This window comes from Cricetulus griseus, chromosome 3, assembly GCF_003668045.3.
Source record: "Cricetulus griseus strain 17A/GY chromosome 3, alternate assembly CriGri-PICRH-1.0, whole genome shotgun sequence".
Classification (NCBI taxonomy): domain Eukaryota; kingdom Metazoa; phylum Chordata; class Mammalia; order Rodentia; family Cricetidae; genus Cricetulus; species Cricetulus griseus.
In genome coordinates this window covers 102,931,658-102,956,835 of record NC_048596.1, presented here as the reverse complement: position 1 = coordinate 102,956,835, position 25,178 = coordinate 102,931,658, and the positions used below count along the sequence as shown (strand labels likewise).

At 44.6% G+C, this 25,178-nt stretch overlaps 1 protein-coding gene and 1 long non-coding RNA gene across 5 annotated transcripts in view; one reads left to right on the top strand and one right to left on the bottom strand.

The window, feature by feature from the left end:
- Window positions 1-25,178, top strand: part of Tenm4 (teneurin transmembrane protein 4) — a 719,910-nt gene that overhangs the window by 273,731 nt on the left and 421,001 nt on the right. Inside the window, exon 4 of one of the 2 annotated variants that reach the window (XM_027407667.2) lies at window positions 11,181-11,277. The exons of the other annotated variant lie outside the window; for it this stretch is intronic. The gene's annotated coding sequence lies outside the window, so the exon portion shown is untranslated. The remainder of the gene's footprint in view (window positions 1-11,180; window positions 11,278-25,178) is intronic. 2 annotated transcript variants of the gene reach the window in all.
- The window catches only part of LOC113831885, a 33,595-nt gene continuing 22,253 nt past the window's right edge, over window positions 13,837-25,178 (bottom strand). Inside the window, exons 3-5 of one of the 3 annotated variants that reach the window (XR_003483829.2) lie at window positions 15,466-15,610; window positions 14,919-15,059; window positions 13,837-14,501 (exon numbers count right to left, since the gene is read on the bottom strand). This is a non-coding gene — a long non-coding RNA (uncharacterized LOC113831885). The remainder of the gene's footprint in view (window positions 14,502-14,918; window positions 15,060-15,465; window positions 15,611-25,178) is intronic. The other 2 variants (XR_003483827.2, XR_003483828.2) reach the window with 2 other exon arrangements.

Here is a 25,178-nt window from a genome sequence, read left to right as displayed (position 1 = left end):
TCTTCCTCCGCAAGTTGGTTTTGGTCATGGTGTTTATCACAGCAATAGGAAGCAAACCAAAGACGTGGAGGAAGAATGAAATAGAGGCTGCTGCTCTTCTGGGACTAGATGTGACACATATCCATTCCACTCTCTGTAATGAGTCTTTCTCTGTCCCAACATCCCGCTCCCAAATAATGACATAGAGCCTTTTTTCTGCAGATTTTTTTATTTGAATCAGAAACAAGATTGTTTTACATGACAATCCCAGTTCCCTCTCCCTCCCCTCCTCCCCTACCACCCCCCCCCCCCAACTAAAACCCTACCTATCACATATCCTTTCTGCTCCCCCTGGATGGTGAGGCCTTCCATAGGGGGTCATCAGAGTCTATCGTATCCTTGAGACTTCTTATTAATTATGAAATCTTGGCTTTTAGCTTAGGCCTGCCTCCAACTAGCTCTTATAACTTAAATTAATCTGTTTCTATTAAACTATGTTCTACTACATGGCTCTTTTCTTTTTACCACTTTTCCATTTCTGTACATCCAAATTGTTCCAGATCTCTTGGCTTCTCTGGCATAATTCTCGAATCTATATTCCGCCTCCTCTCCCTCTCTCTCCCCAGAAATCCTGCCTAGCCACTAGCCATTCATTTCTCTATTAAACCAATCAGAGTGACACATCTTCACACAGTGTAAACAAATATTCTGTAACAACCCTCCCCCCAAACCATCCCCACCTCCAGGAAGATAAGTTGGGACAGTGGCTATGCAGTGTGTATAAACCACCTTAACTATGCTGGTGTTTTGGAGGGGCTGTGGCCACGGTCCTTTAGAGGTGACCATCATAGCAGAATTACTTATCCATTAATTGAAGATCCATGTAAATATTTAAATGGCCTCTCTGTGTTCTGGGGCCACTGAAGGATCCAGATTTTGAGGCAGAGAGTTCACTAGTCCAGGACAACCTCTCTGTCACTTTTTGGCTATGTGTTCTTAGACAAATCCTCCAATGTCTCTGATCCTCAATTACTGTGATTACTGTCTCTATTTTTTTTTTAAAGGAATGACCGGGTGTGTCATACATACATGGTTGGAGGCTTCACTGGGACATTGTTCATAATCTCAATTTCAGATTTATAAAACATAAAGAGGCATGGTGTTCCTATTCTATTTAGTTGTCCCAAGGGGTCCAAGAGTCAATTCTCACTGAGAGTCCACTGTCACATTCCATATCCCAAGAGTCTAGCAATAGCAGAAAGGTTGTGTGATCAATTTTCATGTTCAAATGAGAACCTGGAGTCTCCTCTCAGGAAGTAAATGAGTCACTGAGGCCTTATAGTTGGCATGTCAGAACTGAAGCTCAAGCCCCAGTGGTCTTATGCCAAGACGAGGTCTTGCCTGTTTCTGCAACCTCCTGTGATTTCACAGACTTGTAGAAGCTATTTATCATGGTTTCCTCCTTGAAGAACCAAAATTGTAGGATGCAGAAAGCAGAGCTAATGGCCCTAGGAATGCATTTTACTTGTGAAAATGACACAAAGGTGAATCTTCCTCCTTTAGATGGTGCACCTTCATCAGTACATCCTCAGAAAGTCCACAGCATTAAGAAGATATCAAGGATGCAGGTATAGGGTTCATGGAACCTGTGTGAGCTGAGAACAAATTCTGAGGGCAGAAGAAGCTATTGAGCAGCCTGGTTTGGGCATTGATGGCAAAACAACGGGTACGATAAGGACTGTCCTACCTTTTCTTGCATCCTAGGCATGATGGTAGTTCAATTAGTTCAAATTGTGGGATGCAGCAATGGAAGAGCAGTATCTGCCCTTGTAAAGTTCATAATAATGAATGGAAGATATAGAATCCACCAATACAGCATAGTGTGCTTATAGAAGAAAGAAGGTGGGTCTGGACTCTATAGTGAAGGCAGATCAGGGAAAAGTATCGAGGAGGCGACTGAAGTATGTGGGCAAGGTCTTGGGAGTGGATAACAGACCTGAGACAACAGAGAGTGCCTTCCAGGCAGGCACACACAGGAGCAGAATCACTGAGAGCTGATCCACCCACACTGTGTGCATGGCTGAAGAATAGGATGCCAAAAACCAAAACATCGAAGACCAGGAGGTTGAAGAGCAGGAGCCTGAGAACTGAGAAGCCAAAGACCAGGATGGTGAGGACCAAAAGTCTGGGGTCCAGGATGCTAAGGACCAGGATGGTGAGGGGAAGACAAAAAGTCTGGGGCTCAGGATGCTGAGGACCAGGAGCCTGTGTACCAAGAAGCTGAGGGTCAGGACTTCCACTACTTCCCAAAAGGAAACCTCTAAGTCAACTTTATCACTATAGCTGCAGACATGGAGCATACTGCCAGGTAGTGACTTCACACATTTATTGAATGAAGGTATACAAGAGAAAGCAAGGGAAATGGAGGGAGGCCAAAGGATCAGAGCTTAGCTGTGAAGTGGTGCAGGTTTCTGGGCCAACTAAGTTTGGTAGTATGTAAATAGAAGTATTTCCATGGAGAAGCTAGGCCTCAGGGACCTGCAATGATGCTTCCTTGTACCATGTATGTCTTGAGTGTGCATCACAGGAAGAAACATAGTTACACCAATTGAAGAGGACCTGGTCATGCCATAGCTTATCATCTGGGATGTCAGCTCCACCCTTCTGGTGTAAGTAAAGCAGCCAAGGCTCAGCAGGGAGCAGCAATTTACCAGCAGGGAGTGAGGAGTGAGTGTTCCTAGTCACCACTGGGAGTCCCAAGGTCATTTCTCAGCTGCCATTAGTTGGCAGTCTCTCTCTTCTCCCTCTCTCTCTCTCTCTCTCTCTCTCTCTCTCTCTCTTCAGTTTTCCTTGCTAAAATATGTCCTTTCTAAGGCCATTCAAGTCTTCTCTATCAACCAATGTCACGTGTTCAAAAGCATCCACTAAGTGTACCCTCATATTATTCTTGGCCCAAAGGACAGCAGAGGAAAGGGCCCCTCCCTCATAGCCCTCATCCAAATCTTATTATCTCAGCCCTTAAGAATGTGTATATGTCTGCTATGCACGTTAAGCTCCTCAGGGGTGTATTTGATCTTTGTGCTTCCTTAAATTCTTCTGAGGGTAAGGCAGAGAGTCGATGCATGGATTAATTAATGTATTGACTCTTCTTTGCGCATGTGTGCTGGGTAGGCAGGCACTCCCTCAGACACCTTCTGGAGGCAGGTACAACTGTAGACCTACTTACTGCTCAAAGACAAGAGTGATCTCCAAGGAAGCATAGGATGGGAAAAGCATCCATAGACCCAGAGCCAGCCAGATGGTGAGAAGGGTTTAGGTCTTCAAGGACAAAGAGAATGTACTTAGTAATAGGAGGAAGAAAAGACAACAACAAGAAGCATTGTGTTCTAGGATCTAAGGACCTTGCCTATTGGAGGATCTGCAAGCAGTTTTGATGGTGGTAACATCTTACCCTTCAGCTTGTCCCTCTATGACTTCTTATGAAACATGTATTATGTACAGTTCAGCATAACCAGAGGGAAACCAAATTCCAATGGGTACTCCACAAGTAGCCCTTTGACACATAGCATTGCTCTATAGATGATCCTAGGGTACCAGCTAGCCCTGGGACAGAAGTAGTCTGATGGGCAGGACAGGCCCAAATGGCACTTCCTCAGGCTGCCAGCTGGGTGAAACCTTAGTCTAAATCCCACCCCTCAAGCCTGCATAGTGCAAGGATGGCCACTAGGCAGTACTTCTAGTGCAGTGGCTCTTCACACCTGACGGAAAAGGCCAGCCGTGACTGCTTACACCTGTCATGAGAAGAAAGTTCACCCCTTGCAGGAAAGAATCTTAAGCATTCTCAGAGTTACATTAGTTCTATGACAGGCAGCAAGTATGTAGGATGGGTGGCTTGGGAGACAGAGGGAGGTAACGAATAGAAAAGAGAACAGGAAGCTGAGATAAAAGGGCTCTAGAGGCAAGCACAAAACTCCAGTGTAATCCACCTATGCATCTCCATGGGAGAAGCCCAAGGCCAATATATTCTTAGCATAGCAATGAAGAAGGAGGAGAGGAAGAAAAAGAGAAAAGGAAGGAGGAGGGAGGAAAAAGGGAGGGAGAAAAGAAATGCAGAGTATCCAACTCCACTTGGAAACAAGCATCAAATGTTATTTAAACATCAAGTGTTATTAAAGGAGAAAAGCGGCTGGCTTCCGGAGTCCTCCACAGTGCATCTTGATAGGTCGCCATTGCTCTGGGGTTAATATGAGGAAATGACATTCTTAAGAACCCATATTAACCTGTCTGCTGTTCTATGAACTGTGACAGCTGCATTTTACATCTTAATGGCTAACTATTTATTTCACGCCAAAGGGAGGAAGAAAGAAAGAGAAAGGCAGTTTTATACCCATGGAACCAGAAAGGCTGGAAGCTTGGCTCCAGAAATAGGTTGTGAGGTCTCTGCCTGCTGTTTCAGGATTTCCCTTCATGGACCTCCAAGGCTCAGGGTTTCCCTTCATGGACCTCTGGGGCTCAGGTTTTCCCTTTGTGGACCTCCTCCAATGTCCTCTCTAAGCTGCTATGGTCTGCAGGGAAGACAAGCTACTCATTTGGATAATGATTAAGTCAAGGAGTAAATAAGACATGGAAAGGCACAGACATGGGAAGTGTAGGGGAGGACGGAGGAGAGAGGGCGGCATAGTAGCAGCTTCAGAAAAGAAATTGACTTGCATGGAAATGTACTTAGTAAGTTTTTACTAAGCACCTACTAGGTGCTACGTGTTGCTTTAGAATCATCAATAGAACAGGTGCTGAGTTCGCTGTGCTCATGGCTCCAAGAGGATGGACATGAGTCTGTCTGCTCAGAGGATTGACCTTCAAGTCAAGAGGTAGACACTGATTGTAGAATCCCTCATATAGGTCAGTCTGCTGATACAGACTTAAAATCCCAGGTATGGGAAGCTGGGCAAGACTGTGAATTCAAGGCCAGCCTGGATGACATAGAAAGATCAGATTCCAAAATAAAATGTAAAAGCAGCTGGAAAGTAGCACAATAGAGCACTTGCCTACAAGGCCCTGGGTTCAATCTACAGTGCTGAAACCATATTTAAAAGTCAGTGAGATCAATATGTGGTTCCAGTACTCTGAAGATGGAAGGTGAGAAGACGGGCATTCTGGTATGAGGTAGTGAGGCTGCCCCAGGCACTCAGTCTAAGAAGACTGAGAGTGGAGAGAGGGGTGCCTCTCAGAAAAGGGGGAGCCTTTGTGCCTTGGATGGAGCCATGGGATGGATAGTAAGTGGAGAGATGTTTATGAGTGGTCTTGAACACAGATTTCAATATTTCCAGGTCTTCTTGGCTTCTAAAGCTCTTCAAGACCACCATCCTGGTTTGGTTTTGTTTGGGGGGTTTTGGTTTTGGTTTTGGCTTTGATTTTTTTGTTCATTTGTTTGGTTTTTTGTTCGTTTGTTTGTTTGTTTGTTTGTTTGTTTCAGGCAGGGTTTCTCTGTGTAGCCCTGACTGTACTGTCCTGGAACTCACTCTGTAGATAAGTCTGGCCTCAAACTCAGAGATATTCTTGCCTCTGTCTCCAGAGTGCTGGGATTAAAGGTGTGCTAAGCCCCCATTCTTGACTTTAAAAATTGTTGGGAGACTCAGGCAGGTCTGGGATTTCCTGATTATAAACCATGGCACCAATGTGTTCTCAGCTTAGAGAGCAGTAAGCAGTGGCCATGAAAGCCAGTGTCTTATTTAGGTGGGCAAGTTAGAGAGTCATGGGAGAAAAGAGACTTCTTGGTGTGCATGCACGGTGTGGGTGATGGAGCATTATGTCAAGTGGCAGGCTTGCACATGAGGGCAATGTGAAAGTGTCAAGTCTGTGCCTGGCACAGGCTAGATCCTGGGTATATACTGCCTTCCTTCCCTCGCTGTGAGAAGCACTTTACCTGGTTTCTTCATCTCACCTCCTGTGTCAGTGTTTGGGAGATTTGGCTTGCTTAAGGGAGGAGTGCTTTGAGTGGCAGGCAAGCTGTTAATGCTTCAACCTGAAACCCAGTCTTCTCTCCTAGCTCCAGATGGCTCTGCTGGGAGACCTGTCTCTGCCAGAGCACCATGCAGGGAACTAGAGAAGATAACCTTCCAGGCTTTCTGTTGCTCTGTTCTTGGCCCCATAACATTCCATAGGACCTTGCTCAGATTAAGGCCTCGGCTGAAAGATCCTTTGGAGGGACTGGGGACTTTGCTCAGCCAGTAATATGCTTGCTGTACATGAGGGACCTGAGTTTGGATCCCCAGCACCTACATGAAAGAGTTGGCATATGCTTGAAATCTCAGGGCTTGAGAGGAAGGGACAAGGAGACCCCTGGAGCTTGCAGGCTGGTCTGTCTGAAAAATCAAGGTAGAGAACAGCACCCAGCATGGACCTCTGACCTTCACATGCATGTGCACATATACACGTGTACAGCTAGACACTTACAAACATGAACACACAGGCATGCAAAAGAAAGAACTGTTTTGGAATTTATTTACTCGACAAAGACCTCTACTATTCATTTCTTAAACTCCTTCCTCACTCCTTTTATATTTCATGGACAGAGCAATGTAGTTACTCATTATGGCCAGTTTACACAAAGTACTCAGAGGGGTTGTTATTCCTGGCACATGTAAGGAATGAAAATCTAAATGATTCTGCTCCAAGCCTAGTACTGTCTTCCTTTAGCTGCATGGCCCAGCCTCTCTGGGCCCTATCCTCTACTGAACCATCATAGTAGGCTACCCTGTGTCGAGGCAAGCTGAGGGAATCTGTCCTGAAAACTCATCTAGTATTTGTGGAGGGAATCCCTCTGTGAGATCAGTCTTGGCTGTGTTTGGCTTGGTGCATGCTAATGCTTCCAGAGATAAATTTAAGGCTTGTGACTCTTCTTTCTTCCATAGCAAATAAATGCCTTTGGGTTTCCCTGTATATAAGTGGTGATTTAGGCATCTTCCAGGTTAGTAAAGAGTAAACCCTGTTGAAGGCCTTATCTCCAAAGTCATACTTTCCAGAGACACCAGAACCCAGAGTTCCCGTCCCCTCTCGTGGCATGTCCACTGGCCATCAGTAGGTGGATGCCTGCCAGCATGGAAATTATGGCTTTGGAAGGGGGCTGGAGGAATGTGGCTGGCGCCCAGCCTCTTCTCTTCCCATTCTACTGGAAGGTTGTGTTCATTTGAGCTTTGAAACCAAAAATAAATCATTGTAATCCATTTGCTAATTATACCATGTGAAGTTCTAGACGCTGTAAATTGCAGCTGCGATATATCTAGATGAAGTTTTGGGAGTTTATTTTTAGTGATACCAAAGCTCTTGGCTTCCTGGAGGCTTCATTTGCCAGTCTGGGAGGGGATGGGGAGCTTCATGGACACAGCCCTATTGCCCTGCTGCTGGCCTCTGTGGGAGGGGCTGGTTGTATGGTGATGCCTGAAGCCCTTTCTACCTCCAAGTTCTAAATATGATCTTTTGACTGTGGGAACTGGGATGCATCTGAATGTAGGCTTCCAATGCTTAATTCACCTGGAGAGTGTCAAAAAGCAGCTCACTGACATGTTTGTGAGCCACAATGCACAGGCTTTCAGTAATTTCATGCCCACAGGAAACATCCTCCCTGTTTATTTTGGAATCTTCACATATTTGGAATGGGTTTGGTACTCATTTAGCACCCTGTATTTGCATCCTCATTTCACTGAGACTTGCATTTGGTGATTTTTGAATGCCCACACCATCTTGTCTCAGTCACTTACTGACATTTGTGTGCCAGACCCTAGATTTGGTTCTGAATGCACCAGGAATGAATCGTTTGCATCCTTGAGCCCAGCTATGAGAGAGGGAGGGGAGGCCTGAAGTGAGGATGCTGCAATTCCTCTTGAACTGTGACATTCATGATGGACGATGGGATGCCAAGTGTGACTTAGGGAGCAAAGATACTCTGGAGTGAAAGTGGGTTCATTTACACCTCTTAGGGCAGGAGAAGCCGAATATCTCAAGAATGAGGAGGCATTTGAGTGTGGCTTGATGTGTAAATAGGATTTTAAAATGTGGAGATTGGGTAAGGAAATTGACAAGACCTGGTTTAGTAACCTTGGCAACTGCCCTGGCCAGATCATGTGAAAGGCATCCATGCCCAAGTGCTGAGCTGAACTCCTCCCTCACCCAAGCACCACAGCTTCTAGTAAAGTTCCTTCCATTAGAACAACAGCCTGATATAGTTTTTCAAAGGGTGAGCATTTAAAAAAATCCTTAGGATGGCTGGAGAGATGGGTCACCACCTGATGCACTTCTCAAGGGCCCTTGTTCAAATCTCACCACCCACAGCCATCTGTGGCTCTGGTTCTAGAGGACCCAATGCTCTCTTTTGACCTCCATGGGTCCCAGTCATGCATGCAGTAACATACAGGCAAAAGACTCATACATATAAAATAAGTAAATAAAGTAAAGAACAACAATCAAAAAAGAAGGAAGAAAGAATAAAGAAAAAAGAAAGAATAAAACCAAGAAAAAATTCCTTGAGAACAAATCCTTTTGGCTGCTTCTAGTATTTAGACTTCTGAAAAACCAATCTGCTCTGTATGTGCAATTCCTAGGGGTAAGACACCAATGGGTGGCTTCGTATGGAGCTATTTCACAATGAGGGATGGGAATAGTTTCATTGACTTGGCTTGGCAAGAGCATTGAGGAAGGAAATATGAGCAGAGCCTGGACCAATGAATGGTTTGCAGACCAGAAGCCTTGTAAGGGAGGCATGGCAAGGTGAGGGAGGATGTATAGCATTGTTGAGAGGTGGTAACCCCAGAGTCGAAGAGCTAGGAGAGAGCAGGAGTGAGGACCGACCAGCTGAGCCCACATTGGTGTGGATTAGATGGAACTGGAGTTTTTCTCCTAATGTGCCATGTCTCAGCTGAGTGGTCCTAGGAGCTCACAAAACTTTTCTAGGCTTCCATTTTCTCATCTGTAAAATACAAACAGTAACATCTACTTCTGGTGGTTATTGTGCAAATGAAGAGAAATAAAATAATGTTAAACACAGTAACAGGCATGTACTTAGTGTGCTCTTAATAAACAGTGGTTTGAGGCCATTGTTCTTTTTGAAATAATTCCAGTGAAACTATGGAAATTCAAGTTCAAACCACAGAGATTCCTTTGAAGAGAAGAAGGGCTGGGAGAAGTGAGCAGCATAAATGCTGAGGCAGGACAGTTTCCAGAAGGGTGGGTGGCTCCTGCTGCAGATGCTCAGAGAGGTTGCCATGAATTGATAATTTGCAGTGACATCATTGTGATCCTGATGAGAAGGGGTGAGAGCCACACCACTGTGATCTGTGATAAGTGAGTGTAGGTGTAGCAGAGAGATGCAGACAGCTATCTCAGCTAAGCTGAGCATCGGATGGGGGAGGGACAAGGTCATGGAAAGGGCGTTTGCTAAGGGAAGAGTGTTGGAACTCTGTCAGCTCAATGCTTCTCTGCTTGCCACCCACTACCTAACCCCAGCCCTGTTCCAGAATTATACCTGCCAAGGAGATTGCCTCTGAATTTCCCTCCTGGAGTTGTATATTAAAATCTTGTCAGAATGTAATCTTGGAATGAAGCAGGTTAGAAACGAGGTCAGCATTGCAGGTGATCAGGAAGGCGGATCTCGAGGGCAGTGAGAAGATGTATCTGAGCAGGGCAAGGAGTGACTGAAGGAAAAAGAGGAGAGATCCAGGTTCCAGTTCTCAGAGCTGAGGGACTATCTGTATTCCCCTGTGTCACTGGCTTCATTGGCAGTATCCTACCCCCTACCTCTCTGAGCAACACCACAACTTCCATTCAGACAGACTTGGTTTGTGACAGATGTGGTCATTATTTTGAAACTCAAATGCTTGGTGAGCACAAGCTGCTGGTGGTAATATTATTATAAACAAAACTAGTCCAACCTGGACTGCTTTCTCTTGTACTCTGTGTTTGTTTTGTCTTGTTTGTTTGTTGTTGTTGTTGTTGTTGCTATATTGTTTGTTGGTTGATTTGTCATCACTGGAACTAAGAGCAATTTTAAGTTATAAGAGGGTTGCTCATAACCTCTTTCATGGGTAAGGAAATGGAAGTGTAGCAGGGGCTGCTGAGGGGGCCTGCAACTAGAGTACTTGCCCAGCATGCACAAAGTTCTGAGTTCAATCCCCATTTAGTACTCAGGAAGTAGAAGCAGGTGGAGTAGGTGTTAAAAGTCATCTTCAACTACTTAGTGAGTTTGAGGCCAGCCTGGACTACATGAGGCCCTGGGTGGGAAGGAGGGAAGGAGGAAGAAAAGAAGGCAGGAAGCAAAACAGAAGCTAACATGAGATCACACCAGCATAAGCATTCTAAGCGTAGGTGAAACATTTACAGAAGTTGACTACATTTGAGTCCATAAAACATTTCCCAATAAGTTTTAAGAATTCAGAACCCTACAAACCACATTCTCTCACCACAATGCAATTAAGCTAAAAGTCAATAACAGGAAAATGAGAGGTATGAAAAAAAACTGTATTGAGAGAATTTTACAAACACACTACTAACTCACTCATGAGTCAAAAAGAAATGACAATAGATATTGTAAAATAGTTATAAATGAACAATCAAGGAAATATTAAATATCAAAAGTCATGGAATATGGCCAAAACAACACTTAGAGGGGAATTTATGGTCTTCAGTGCTTATATTAGAAAAAGAAAAGGGCTAAAAATTAATGAATGGTCTACGTATCCAATTTAAGCACAGCAGTGGTCATAAATCAGCCAGCTTAGAGCTTATGGTAGCAGCAGAGCCAGGACTCTGGCCACAGATATGGCTGGCCCAGCATCCCTCAGTCATATTCCTATACCACAGACATGGCTTCGGGGCTGTTTCTCACAATAGGCTCAGTGCCTTCCAAAGAGTTGAAGAGTTGAGCCTCCAGGGCATCTCTCTGTGCCAAAGTGTGGCAATAACCTCATCCACCCATCCTTTTTGTTCATTCATTCCACCTAGGTTGACTAAGCACTTGCTCAGACCAGACACTGCTATCTTCATAGAAAACCCAGCCTCAGCTTAGTGCTACTGCAATGCTGTGGCTCCTCCAGCCCACCCCTCCCCTTCTTTCCTGCACCACCCCTAAGCTTCCAGACTCTTCTCTGACACTTGTAAGAACAGCAACCCCCATCAACAATGACTGATTTCTCTCTTGTCTTTTCCAACAGGTAGACTGAAATTATCATGTGTCCAAATTAAAATTGCCTACTTCAAGGATTATTTGAAGGACTATTCTTAGACCCTTTTAAGAAGATTTTTTTAAAAGTGAGTCAATTTTTTTTCCACTTCAGAGTATTCATGACTTAAGTTAATGTCACAGGTGCCCCCTCCTACCCTGCCTCTTAAATATGCACTAATAGGTAACTTCATCTCCATTTATTTTATAGTAAAGGTTTCCCCCCCTAAGAACAATGAGCAGGGAATATGTGTTTATTGCTATACTGATTCGCATATATTTCATAGCCTTATAGAATTTCAGAGATGAAAGGGTGTTAAAAGTGTGGAGTCTTTCTCACTGTCTGTCAGAGATTCCCATGAACCTCTGGGATCCTGGAAAGATCCCAGGAACTACTGGGGAAGCTGGTGTCTGTTCATATCCAGGCCTTTTAGAGAATTCTCTTACCTGTCAAAATTGGAAATCTGTGCCTCCTCCTCCTTCCATCTTGCCAAACCTTCCTGGCTAGACAATCCTAACCATGGCTGTGCACCAAGAGCACATACCCTTCCCCAAGATCATTTATTTAAATCCCCTGTTCCTCTAATAATTCCACATAGTTTCATTTCCAGGACAACTCCTGCTCAGTTCTTCGTACCAACTCAGCAAATGTCACCTTAAAAATGGAGCCAGCCTCTATAGAACACAGACTTTAGGGCACTGTGGGCACTGCTGGTGGGAGGGCCAGTGCAGAGGCAAGCCTCTGAGTTCTCATTCCAGTTTTGTTCATGCTGAGCCAGTGGCGGGAAAGCTGCTGTGTTATTCTGAGCTCAGAGTAGAGGAGGAGATGGGGTGAGATGCTTCCACAGGTGCTGCTCCCTCCACCCATATGCTTTGCTGACTCATAGTAAGGAAGTTGCCACTTCCGGAAGTCTCTGACACTGGAAGTAAGTCAGGATTTGCTGGCCAGTGGGGCCTAAATCCAATCCTGGCTTTAAAGGCTTGCAGACTATGCATGTGGCTATACACTGTTGCTTCTCAACTACAAATATCTAGCTCTTCACTTGTGAAATGGGGATGCTAATGTCTGTTGGAGAGGGTCTGTGCGACAATGTGGCACTTAGTACCTAGTTCCTAGGAGATTTGCAATCAATGAGAGTCCTTGAATTCATTAACTTGGGATGGAATTATTTATCTTTGGCTTTAAGAGAGGACAAGAGATGATGTTGAGGCTAATAAAAAAGGAACAAGAAGAGATAACATGTTTATTAGGAGAAATGTTCATACCTGATAAACTCCCATGCAAACATAACCCCCAGCCAAGAAAGCAGATGAGGTTAAAACTCAAAATCTCATAAGGATAGATTGATTTTTGAAAAGGAAAAATGACAGTGGGTTCCAGAGCTGTACAAGCATTCCTATCCCTTAGCCAGAGTCACAGCTCTAGCCATAGACTGCAAGAACTCATATCCCTGGAACAAGGATCCTAGACTCACTGATGGGGCCATGCAAAGCATCGTGTATTTATGTATGCTTAGAAGGCTGTTGGGAGCACCAGATGAGATACTGACTGGAAATGAGAGTTGTAAAGTGTAAAATTCCCTACATTTTTGTGCTTTTGAATTATATGTGCATTAGGGACTCTTAAACACTTTCAAAGCAACACAAGGCAAAATTCAGATGAGTGTGTGATGAGCCGCTCTAGTGCAGCTCACAGATTTTAGAGGAAAACAGATATATACATATATGTACATGTCTCTGTGTGTACACATGTTTATGTATGTGCCTCTGTGTGTATGTTCAGGGGTATGTATGTGTGTGTGAAAACCTCCAGCCCTTTTACTATGACCAGTCTCTACACAGTGTCTGATTCCTGCCAATAAGTATAACCAGGCTATGAAGTCAGTCAACCTGACTCTGTAGCTGAGTGTCAATTGACTAGCTCCTTTATCTTGGATTAAATAAGGTCATCCTATTTGACAAGAATGGCACTGTCCCTGCCTTCCTGAAGCCTCAAGTCTGTGGAAAAAAGCTGATCTGAAGAGTTGGGATAAGGTTGCTTAGAATTACACCTCAACTAAGAACTTACTCTAGACTTGCAAAGCCAGGATCCTGTGGCCACTGGCTGCTGGCAGCATTAAAGGAGTGTGATCCTTACTTGTTGGATATAAAGGACCTCTGGGAACATCCTGGGTTCTTGGGACTATTTTTTGAGGAATTAGCCACCTCTGTGGATGAAGAGCCATATAGTTAACATATCCCCTCTCTGTGTCATGGTGTCCCACAACTCATTCATCCCTGAAGTCCTTTCCCTCAGGAGAATTGGATGTTACTGTCATGTAAGGCAGAAAATAGATTTGTTAGTTGATTTTAACTAAATAAAACTAATATCCTGGCCTTTGCTCTCCAGACAGCTACTGGATGCAGACACAAAAATGTTCTGACTGCTCTAGAGCCAGCCATGCCTTTAGGAGATATCTAGACCCACAGAAGCTACACAACCAATCTGAAGCCATTTCCAAATTGTGGATGATTCATTTGCAAGTCATGAAATTAATTTGGTGACTCAAGACCATTATTTATTAAAATTAAATAGAGTAACCCATTAACCCATAGGGAAGGGAGAATATTTTCATTGTATGTATTTAATTATTTGTGTTTTTTTTTTTAATGGGGTCTCTTTGCTGTCCAGACTAGCCTGGAACCCATGATTCTCTTGTCTTAGTCTCCCCTCTGGAAAGCTGGGATTACAGGCTCACCCTGTCGTGCTTGACTCTTTAACAGTGATTCCCTTATCTAAAATCTATGTAATAGGGAAGAATCAGCTCTCCATGTAAGTTAATAAGAAAAAGACAAACAGCTCCTAAAAAACATGGACAAAAGATTTAGATATTTCTGAAAAGAGGATAGCAAAGCAACCAATAAGAATAAGGAAGTATTATTGTTGAGAAAATGGTACATGAAAGCCAGGATGAAATGCTACCACCACCAGGCTTCCATTAGAAAGACTCAAATGGAAGAGATGGGCTTTACCTAATGTTGGTGGCCACAGAAAGCCACTGGTACACATTCACACTGGTTGAGTTGAATTGGTATACTGACTTAGGAACACTGTTCAGCAGTAACAACCACTCGGAATGTGGGTATGCAAGCAGTTCCACTCTGTGGGGTACACGCATGAAGTGTACACGTGGGTGCATATGATATAAAATCACAAGTAGCACACAAGTGTGCCAAGCCCATGCCAAACTCAGGCTTTAATGGACAAAATACAGCCTCTTCCCACAATGGAGCAGCTCGTTCAGCAGTGCTAATGACCCCAGCAAACATAAACCTGAAAGACAGAAGCCAGGCACAAAGCTTTGTGACTCCCTTTTATAAAGTACAAAAGCAAGCAAAACAAATCTGTGCCCTAGGCATCTGGGGAGTGATTACCCTTAGGGGAGAATCTGGGGTCTGGGAGAGAGTGAGAAATGGCTTCTGAGGTACTAATGTTGTTCTGTCCTTTGATCTGAGGGCTTTTTACAATGGAGAATTTTTTTTTTCTTTTCACTCCCTTTGGTACGAAGGATTGAATTAAGGTCCTTATACCTAATACCTCAGTGAGAAACTGTATGCTACTGAGATATATACCCAGCCCTCTTTTTTAAAGATGGGGGAGGGAGAAGAGAGATGGCAGAGGGAGAAAAAGAAAAAATACAACTAAGCTGCCATCTGGCCTTGTGATCACTTTAGAGTGAGGTTGACTTACTGTCCTTGTGCTGCAACCTCTTGAGAAGCTGGGATGATGTGCCGCCATCATCACCGGACCTGGCTTCCATTTGGTGTAGTTTCCACTGAGTTCTGATGGGCTCCTTCCACTGTACTTAGGTCACACTTTAATAAACAAATGCTTGTGACAGTAATGGGGGAAACACGGTGGGACATAAAGTTGGCATTGTTTGGTAACGCCTAGCCTCACCCTAGGTATGCCTGCAAGGTCCGGGTATTTCTTACTATGTATTTCTTACTATGAGTCACAGGCAGAGAGTAAGAGCTACCATTTTTAGGTGAAGAACCTGATGCCCAAAGAAGAATTAAGAGCAGAGGTAGGGTAGCACAGAGCTAGGTGGCAGCCTCACTGTGAATGGTAAAATGTGTAACCAGTTGTCACCAGATAGAGATGGATGGCATGGTGAGGCCAGATGGGTAGACCACTGAGTCTGGCACCGTCCTCAAGGGAGGCATCCCTGCACAAGATGACTGGGACTGGGGCGGGGGGTGGGCACTGAGAGGCAATTGTTTTCCTCCCCAGCTACCTTGGCATGACTCGGGCTCCCCAGAATCTCTCCCTCCTCCTTCCAGCCTCCTCTGTCTGAATCTGTTCTTGGTTCATCAGTGCACTCAGTCACTTTTCCATTTGTGTAGAACAGCCTCTATGCCAAAGCTGTAGATGTTGGAAACCTGTGAAGAAAACACACTAGGTAACTAAGATCTGATAAAGCACATTTCCAGGCTAGTTTGTGGTTTTGTTGAGGAATCTCTGGCAACAGAGCCTCCACTCTGGACTTGAGTAACCGTGAAGCTTTCTAGGTGAGGGCAAGTTTGTGAAAAGGGCCTGAAACCCTCCCAAGCAGGATGGTAGGTGTGTCATTAGCTCCTTTCCAACCCTTCTACCCAGGATCCCACAGCACAAGCTACATGGGGTCTCTTTGCTTAAGGCATGGTCCACCTGCACAGATACAAGGATAAGTGCAGTATATAGAGTTGCCTATGCTGCTAGAAAGGGGGCCAGAGAAGATATTGAGCTGAAGCTAAAGACTGAAGAAAGGGAATGCGCCTGCATAAGGCTGCTGAAAAATCACCACTCGATGTATAAGGAAACTGCCTGCTGTCCCATGTAGAGAGAAGAGGCAAATGACATGGGCAGAGCTGAGTGCTGATGGAGCCTTCCTGTGTGATGAGGAAAACCTCATCAGAGACTTGTAAGGCAGAAAATTCCTGTCACCTAGGAGACAGGATAAAGAGATACAGGCAGATGCTACTATGAATGTTGGTACAGGTCTAACATTATGTTCTACAGCACTCACCAGCTTATGCCCTCTTTGAAGACCTGTGCTGCTGTAGGTCTGGCTGAAGGCCGGAGCTAGAGAGATGAGTGGGAGATTCCCCAGCCCTCCCAGCCCTGCCAGGGACCCAACTCTCAAAACCAGACACAATTTGACATCATCATTATTCTAGGACAAATGTCCTAAACTATCTCTAGAATACATTAGTCCCACGGGATAGTCATTCCTCTGTGCATGCGTGCATGCATGCATGAGTTTGTGTAGAGATGGTCTTGACTATCTATGAAGCACCGTGCACTGAATCCATCTAGGGAGCTGTTAACAGGACTGGCATGCTAAAGGTTCTGAGAAAACCTGCAGAGAGTATGCTAATGGTTCTAGTCCAAACTTATTTGTCCTCATTCAAATCCTCTATTCCTCAGCTAGAAAAGTCCGTCCTTAAGAAGGCTTGAAGGCAATTTTTCAGAGGCCTAAAAACGAGACCTGGGCTTCTCTAAGGAGGAAAACTCTGCATATTATGTAAGGTCCAGTCTGCCCCCCTCCCCCGTAAATGCTTATAGAATGGTAAGTGAAGTGATGGCTAGCTAATGTGTTCCCTTGCTGAGAATAACTTGGAGTTCTGAGCGGAGGCAATGGCATTGGAGTGTAACTTCGGCAGCCTAAAGCAGGGCCTTGGCCCTTCCTTTCTCACCTGCCCCCTTTCTCTCAGCTACTTGGGAAAAGGTAAGAGACAGAAATAGTAAAATGGTTAATTCAGGCATGACAATATACACCTGGGATCCTAGCCTTCCAGAGGCTAAGGCGGGAGAATTGCCAAGTTCAAGGCCAGCCTGGGCTACATAGGAAGACTCTGTCTCTAAATAAATAAACTAATAATAAAGGAAAATGGTTTAAGGGCATACTCATTGGAACCAGACCATCTGGCTGTGAATTCCAGTGCTGTTCCTCTTTTCCTGTTCCTTCAACAAGGTGCTCCCCTGCAAAAGTAGTGGCCAACTCAGTGGCACCCAGAATGAAGTGTGTTCATCTATTTCCATCATGAAGCAAGCAATGTAGGTATAAGGAAGCCTTCCTGAGTGTCCTTTCCAACAACTCCTGGCAGCCCAAAGAATCTCCTATTTAGATTGAACCAACTGCAAATCCACCTTCCCCATCAGCCTCAGGAAGGGCTGGATGCTCTTCCATCCTTTACAATAGGCAGAACTGCTCCAGGTCAAGCTTAGGTTCTATTCATGGTTTTCAAGCTGGAGCAGCTGCCAGGATGGGTTGATCCCAGGGACTCTAATGCGTCTATTATTAATTTTCTGCAAGCAGCCATTAACTTCCCAGACAAGTTTCTGTCTGTAGATGACTATAGTCTTCTCAGAGCACTCCTACCCTTTGTACTTCTCATGAGGCCTCATAGGAAACAGCCCCCCTCCAGCACCTGTCTCCCTGGGAAGGTGGACTGTGGTGTACTGGATCTGACCTATGGAGCTAGGAGTCTTGTTTCTTCTTCACACCTCCTGCCTCACACATGGTACAGATTGTAGAGATCTCCTGTCCTATTAATCACTGAGGGCTGTGATGCCATTGACAGTGTGTCATGCATCCAGTCCTTCCTCTGTGTGATGTCACCAGGAAAGTCCATACAGCTGTCGTCCTTACCTTCCAAGCTACCTTCCCCAATCACTGAACTAAATCAGAGCTGTTTCTTTGTGTCCCCTGGGGCACAAATCCCTCTTTAAAGTCACCTTCAAATCTCTCAGCTGTTGGGGTCCTGACTTTGCCCCTGGACTGTCAGCTTGTGAGGGCAGGGGACTGTTCATGTTCTAGCATACTTAGCAGTGTGAATATCCTCCCAGTGATCACTGCAAGAGTGGACTTACCTCCCTCCCTTCCTCTCTCTTTTGCTTCCTCCTCTCTGTCTTCCTGATCCCCTTCCTTGTTTCCTTCATTGTTCTTAATTACATCAGAAAGGGAGTTAGTAATCATCCAGTCAAACAATGCCCTAGAGGAACCCATGGGCCCACTGTGGGGAGAAAAGGGACCAAATAAGGAAAATCTCAAACCTCCAATCTCTCAGCCCAGCAATCCATACTTTGTCTCTCCTATCATCAGAATAAAAGGTTCTTCCATGATAAATGATTTAGACAACTTCAATCTATTCTTATATTCTCCCCTCTCTTTTTTTCCAAAACAAAACTGTGCCAAGTGCCCCACATATATTCAGTCACAACAAACAAGGTGCTGTCCCCATTTGTAGATGCAGAAGATGGCTCCAGTTACCTCAGAAACTTGCCTGTGCTGGACATGTCACCAGTGTCCAACAGGTCCAGAGTCCACCAGAGCTGCCACACTCCAGTCTCTCATTGGCTACCTCCCACCCACCTCTTGGGGACTTGTGATTCAATCCTCAGCCAACCTTTGAGCCTGCCATGGCCACAAGTACCAAAGATAACATCCATATAAACCACTGGGGATTAACTGGGCACCACTTGCTCATTTAAGAGCAGGCCCTTCATTCCTGGGGTTTCCTGGCAGTGAGAGAGAGTGTTGCTCATTAGAGAAGCACCGAGTCTGTGCAGGTCCAGGGAAGAGCTGGCTGCCCCCACATAGTGCCCTTATCCCCAAAATAAATCTCTCCATGACCTGGAGGACGAGTCCCCATCCTGTCCACACAGGCTGGCCCTTGCTTCCCAAATATTAGGAACTTCTTCCAAGAAAATCTTAGACAGTCCAGGGAAAGAAGCCATGGTCTAGATGGTATCTATTTCATCTTGACCTTTACAGTCTCTTGACTATTGTCTCCTTTGTTCCTGGCATAGAACATTTTGACTTTCACTTTGGAATGAAATCTAGCTTGTTTCCACAATAATGGAACTAGAATGGAAAACAAGAAGGCTAAATTCTCACCCCAACTCTCTAGAGAATTTACTAGGCATGTCACATGGCCTCTTACATCTCAGTCTCTCCATCTTTAAAATGGGTGTTTTGGAGTCTACAATCTCTTCTCTCTGGACAAGGATAATGAAAAAGTTTAATTTGGGAGCCATGCTTCCTGAACCCCAGCTCTGCCTCTGCTAGTGTGTGACCTGACCAAGCTATATGAGTTATCCCTGGTTTTGTGTGATTATTTGCATAATGCAATAATAATAATATGACCATCTCATAAATTTCTTGTGGGGGTTAGCATATAACACTTCTAGAGGAATGTCCAACACATGGCACATTGTTGACTGTGGCTGTTATCATCATGAATCCATATACAGTGTAAGTCTATACTTTTCAGTTGCCAAATAAGATCTACAGTCTCCTGGTGGGTAGCATTTATTCCCTTTGCCTTTGTTGGTTCAGGAAACTCATGACAGAAAGCTGTTATGAACCTGATAATAGTTGAAATGAATGTGTGCAGATCATAATAGTTCCCACATATGTTGTGCAAGACAATGACATATATAGGCAGTGTATAGAGAAATAGTGTACATGTTCCTAAAAGTGCCAGTACCAATATGTCTCCCAGTTAGAAACCTCCAATCTAGATTGCTTTTTTCTTCCAGTTTGATTCTTGCCCACAGTAGATGCTAAATCAATGTTGGAATAGACAAATGTATTTACATATGTATAGGTGGGTGGGTAGATGGATGAATGGGTGAACAAGTAGATGGATGATGAGTAGGTGGGTAGATGTATGAATCTACTTTATACTTGCTTCTTCATTTAATTTAAGCAGAGTAATAAGTGTGTGCATATATTAATATGTGTGTACATGCACACCCATGGGCTTTTACAGAGAATGCTCCAGTTATTTCTTTTGCAGGGAAGTAGATGGCCATAGCTGTGTATTTGCATATCCTCCCATCTGTTAGCATGCAGGGTCATTTTTCAGAGTCCTTTCAGCTGCCCATCGTTGACAACAGATATGCACTCTTCTGCTTCTTCCATGCCTTTCTCCTCAAACAATGAGGGTTTTGTGCTAGTAATATTGCCTGTGGCTGCTTCTTTCCCAAGGCCTGGTCTGGCTTTTATCAGTGGTATTGATGGAGGAGGGGGTCCCAGAAAGTTGGATTCAGGGAGTGGTGCCTGTGGCTAGGTGCCAGCTGAGCAGGACAGGCTAAGATAGTTAATCCAGGTCTGCTCTGGGAGACAGGCAGCCTGATTACCTGAGCTGGTTATCCAGCTATTTGCAGCTGTTGCATTGCCATCATCAAGCTGTTCTCCCAGGGGAGGATGGAGATCTGGAAGGGATGGGATGGGCATGGCAGAGTTGGGTACTCTTGAGTGTGAAGAATCTTGCCCCACAGTGCAAAGGGCTGCTCTGGCCTCTGCCTCTTAGAGCTCCAACTCCCTAATGAGATTAAAATGCCAACACCCTGCCTCTATGAACACTTGGAACACATTGACTTGAGTTGCTTAATGAGCATTAGTCAGGAATCTAAGCGAGGTCTGGGCAGGCGCCTGGCTGATGCCTTCTTGATTAGAATACTGAATGTGGCACCCTTTGAAAGCCAGAAATTGTCAAAGGCCAGGCTCTAGGCTCCATGTAGAGAAATCCTTGGTAACTCTACATCCCCCTCCCACACACACACACACACACTCACACACACAACTTCCAGACCTTTTTACATGCTCACTGATCTGGTACAGGATGATTGTGACAGGGAAATTGGTAACAAAGACAAAACTGATGATAATTATCACAGTAGCAAACAATGGCTATCAAACTGGCACCCACCAGAAACACTTGAGGATTGGTTTTTGGAAGACATTTCTTTCTTCTTTAGAGATATAGTCTTATGTAGTCTGAGCTGACCGCAAACTTGCTATATACATATAACTAAGGATGACACTGAACTCCTGATCCCCACGCCTCTGTATCCCAAGTTGCTAGGATTATAGGCATAAGTCCATGCCCAGTTTGTGCTGTACTGGGGATTGAACCCAGGGCTTCATGCATGCTAAGCAAGCACTCTACCAACTGAGCCACATCCCCAACCCCTTGGATAACACTTTCATGGTTCTCTTTCTCTAGACCCAGAGGCCCAGAAATCTACCTGCTTAATGAAGGTGCTGGGTGTACCTGTGCTCTGACTGAGCCCCAACATCGGGAACTGTTGTTCAGTCAGTGCAGGCATTAGGAACTGCCACTTCCTAACCTGTACAGCCTTGCACCTGCTGTTTAGCCTCTGCGCCTCAGCTTTTATCATCTCTAAAATGAGATTGGTTAAAATAATAGCAACTGAAATTGAAAAATTGAATTACAATATGACCCACTAAGTCCACTTCTGAGCACACATCTAAAAGACATAAAAAGCAGGGAGCGGGACCTTGAGGAGCTATCTGTGCACCCACCTTCCTAGCCCCATTCATAGAGCCAAAGGTGAAGTAGCTGCTAGTAGGTGAATGGTCATGGCATATCTATACCATGGGATGTTATTAAACTTTTTTAAAAAAGTAGGTTCACATATTCTAACATGGAAGAAGCTTGAGGACATCATCTAAGTGAAGGAAGATGCCACAGGAGATGCATGCCATGACTCCATTCTTAGGAGGGACCAGAATAGTCAGAGCTGTATAATGAGAAAGTAGAGTGGCAGGTGTGGGAGGCTGGAGGGAGGGAGAATGGGGCTATCATTGTCTCGTAAGTTCCAAGTTTCAGCTGTGCAGGTGACAGGGGTCCTGGAGCAGGATGGTAGTAATGGAAGCACAACCAGTTGTGTCTTAGAGCCAGAACTGGATCCTTGAAAATTACTAACATGGAAACTGGTATACTGTGGATGTTATAGGTTGGTTTTTACCTCTCTCTCTCTCTCTCTCTCTCTCTCTCTCTCTTCTCTCTCTCTCTCTCTCTTCTCTCTTCTCTGTGTGTTGTGTGTGTGTGTGTGTGTGTATGAGAGAGAGAGAGAGAGAGAGAGAGAGAGAGAGAGAGAGAGAGAGCAGATGCCCCAGCATACTTGTGGAGTTAGAAGGACAACTTTTTGGAGTTGGTTGTCTCCTTCCACCTTGTTGAAGCAATGTCTCCCTTACTGTTTCTACCACTGCACTGTTTACTTCAGCCTAGCTGGTCCACAAGCTCCAGGGCAGTGTCTCTGCCTCCTGTCTTGCTGTAGGAGCGCTGCAATTACAGATGTGGGTCACCACATCCAGATTTAGAATTCTTATTTTGTATGTATGAGTGTTTTGCCTACATGTATGTCTGTGTAGCACATGCTTGCCTGTTGCCTAGAGACACCAGAAGAGGGCATCAGAGCCCCTGGGGCTGTGATTGCAAGCTACCATGTGGGTGCTCAGAATCAAACTAGGTTCTCTGATAACTGCTGGGCTATCTCTCCAGCTCCCACATCTAGCTTTTTCTGAGTTCCAGGGATCAAACTCAAATCATCATGCTTGTATGGGCAAATATCTTTACCAGATAAACCGTTTTACTAAGCCCATATCTTTATTTATTTACTTTTCTAAGATCAGCATACTTCCCTCCAGAGTCCCTAGGAGGAAAGTTTGCAAATGGCGTAGCACAGTTTCTGACAACATCTATATCTAAACATCCCTTTCTCATCTCTTTATCAATTGTCAGGTCTTTCAAAAGCATCTTTTAACCTAGCATCTTCATATGTATGCTCTGCACAGATGTGTCTAGCGGGAGTGGAGAAGGGGATACATGTTTGTGAACACTTGAATACCCAGATGAGGTTTAAGTTTAGATGACTTCTCCCAGCACTTGGGAGGAAGAGACAGGTGTATCTCTGTGAGTTAGAGGCCAGCCTGGTCTACAGAGTGAGTTCCAGGACAGCCAAAGCTACACAGAGAACTCTGTCTCAAGAAACCAAAAGGGGGAACAAGTTTAGATGACTTCTCATAGTCACAGAACTAAGGCAAGGCCCATCAAGGCTTGCCTCCACTCACCCATCTGAGTGGCCTTTGGCCTGCGGATGACTGAGGAAAGTGCCTGCCATTCTTCAGGAAAACCATGCAAAAAGTCACACTTGCCAGTTGACTTTAACATCATTTGAGGCAGTGGGAAACTTCACTGATCCTCTTCCTAAGAGTCCTTGCTTTGTTTGACTTTCACCATACAAACCCCTTTTGGAACCATGCTTCTATAAGGCCAGACCCCAGTGATGCTCACAGCCTCAGAACATCAGCCTCTCTAAGAGACTGTGATTGACAATAGACAGACTCCAAATCAGCCTTGAAAATAGCCACCTGCCTACTTAGGCCGAGCAGGAAAGATTTATGCCCCTCAGGTCCAAAGGAATGTTCATTTCCCTCACAGCATGTCTAGTGTGTGCCTGGTTCTAAGATGAAGAGAGCTGGTGAAGGGGAAAACCATGTGGATATAGTGTGGTCAGAACCCCACGGGTGTGGTTCCTGCCAAAGTCAATGTTAAGCCTGGAGTTTTATTACAATGAATGAATTAAATTGGACAGCAAATTGAATAGCTCCATTTTCAACATTATCATAGCAAATTGAATAGTTGCCTTGGATAGCTAAGTAAAGATGATGATGATGACAACAACGATGATGATAGTGGTAGTGATAATGCAATAGACTACTTGCATAGCTGAACTGGAGAGCAAATTAGATTCCTCCTCACCAGAAATGTTTTAATTGTTCTTACCACAGGCATTGTCTATGCTAATCACATTATACTCATTGCTCCATTTTTCTATTAATAAAGAGTCCAGGGAGGTGTTGTTGTCTCTCTTTTGCCAATAAGGAAGCCTGAGACTGGGTGGCAAAATAGTTAATGCTACCCAGAACTGGAACCTGAGGCCTACCTGACCCCAAATTCCATGGTCCTGACACCAGTAGATTTACTGTAGAATGCAATCACAGCTAATTCTGCATCTTCAGAAACGAAATTGTTTACTTGCTTCACAAGAGGTGTCATGTTAGAAATAACTCTGACCTTGTATGTTTTGCACAAAGCTCTGATTATGAAGAGTCACTTGGGGAAGAGAATTTTCAGGAATAATTCATCCCATTGGCATGGTGGCAGTATTATCACAGGTATTAGGTTAAACTTCAACTTGACTTAGACAAAAAACGATACCCCTCTTATCTATGGCAACACCATCCATTCAGTATCTCTTAGTGGTTAAATAGCAGAAAATGATGCTGGGGTCCCACAGTCAGGTACCAGCTATGTATACTCAAGCAAGCTACTTAGCATTTCTTTCTTTTTTGTTTTTGTTTGTTTGGGTTTTGAGATAATTTCTCTGTAAATCCCTGACTATCCTGGTACTCACTTTTTAGACCAGGCTGGCCTTGAACTCAGAGATGTTCCTGTCTCTGCCTCTGCCTCTCAGTACTAGAATTAAAGGAGTATAGCACCACATCCATGACTACTTAGCATTCCTGAACATCAGTGAATTTGTGTGACAAACAGAGGTGCATATATAATATATGTTGTTATATCCTGCTCTTATAATGTCACAGACTAAGCAAGGAATTTGCTCTGCCCACCAAACAATCATTTGAGAACAACCTGACTTCCTGTATGGACAGCTCTGAGTAAGGGGACAGGTTGGTGTCAGTTATCATATTGGCATTCCATCTTATACTTCAGTATCATGTGTTCCTCTTTAGCATCTTCAGGTCCCATTGGTACTGAGGCAGTAGCTAACTGGGTCCTTGAGAAGGCCAAGCTATTATTGTGACACTAGGCTACACAAAATTCCCCTAAATTCTGTCCTTGCTGCATTATACTCAGGGTAAAGAAACCTATAATTCTAAAGCTAAACTGACCCTGAAAATCACACAATGGGACACAGCAGGAGCTTGGCACCTATGGGGTAGGTGAAGCAGTTGACTAGTGGGATCGAAAGTCCAGGACCTTGCCTGGTCACTTTGCCTCCCTACCCATCAGTTTCCTTTTCTTAGCCACAGGCTCTGGTATCCTGGGCAAGCACAATGAATGCCCAAATGTAACAGGGTCTGACCCCAATGGGGAACCACACCTCCCTCTTTCAGATGCCCAGAAG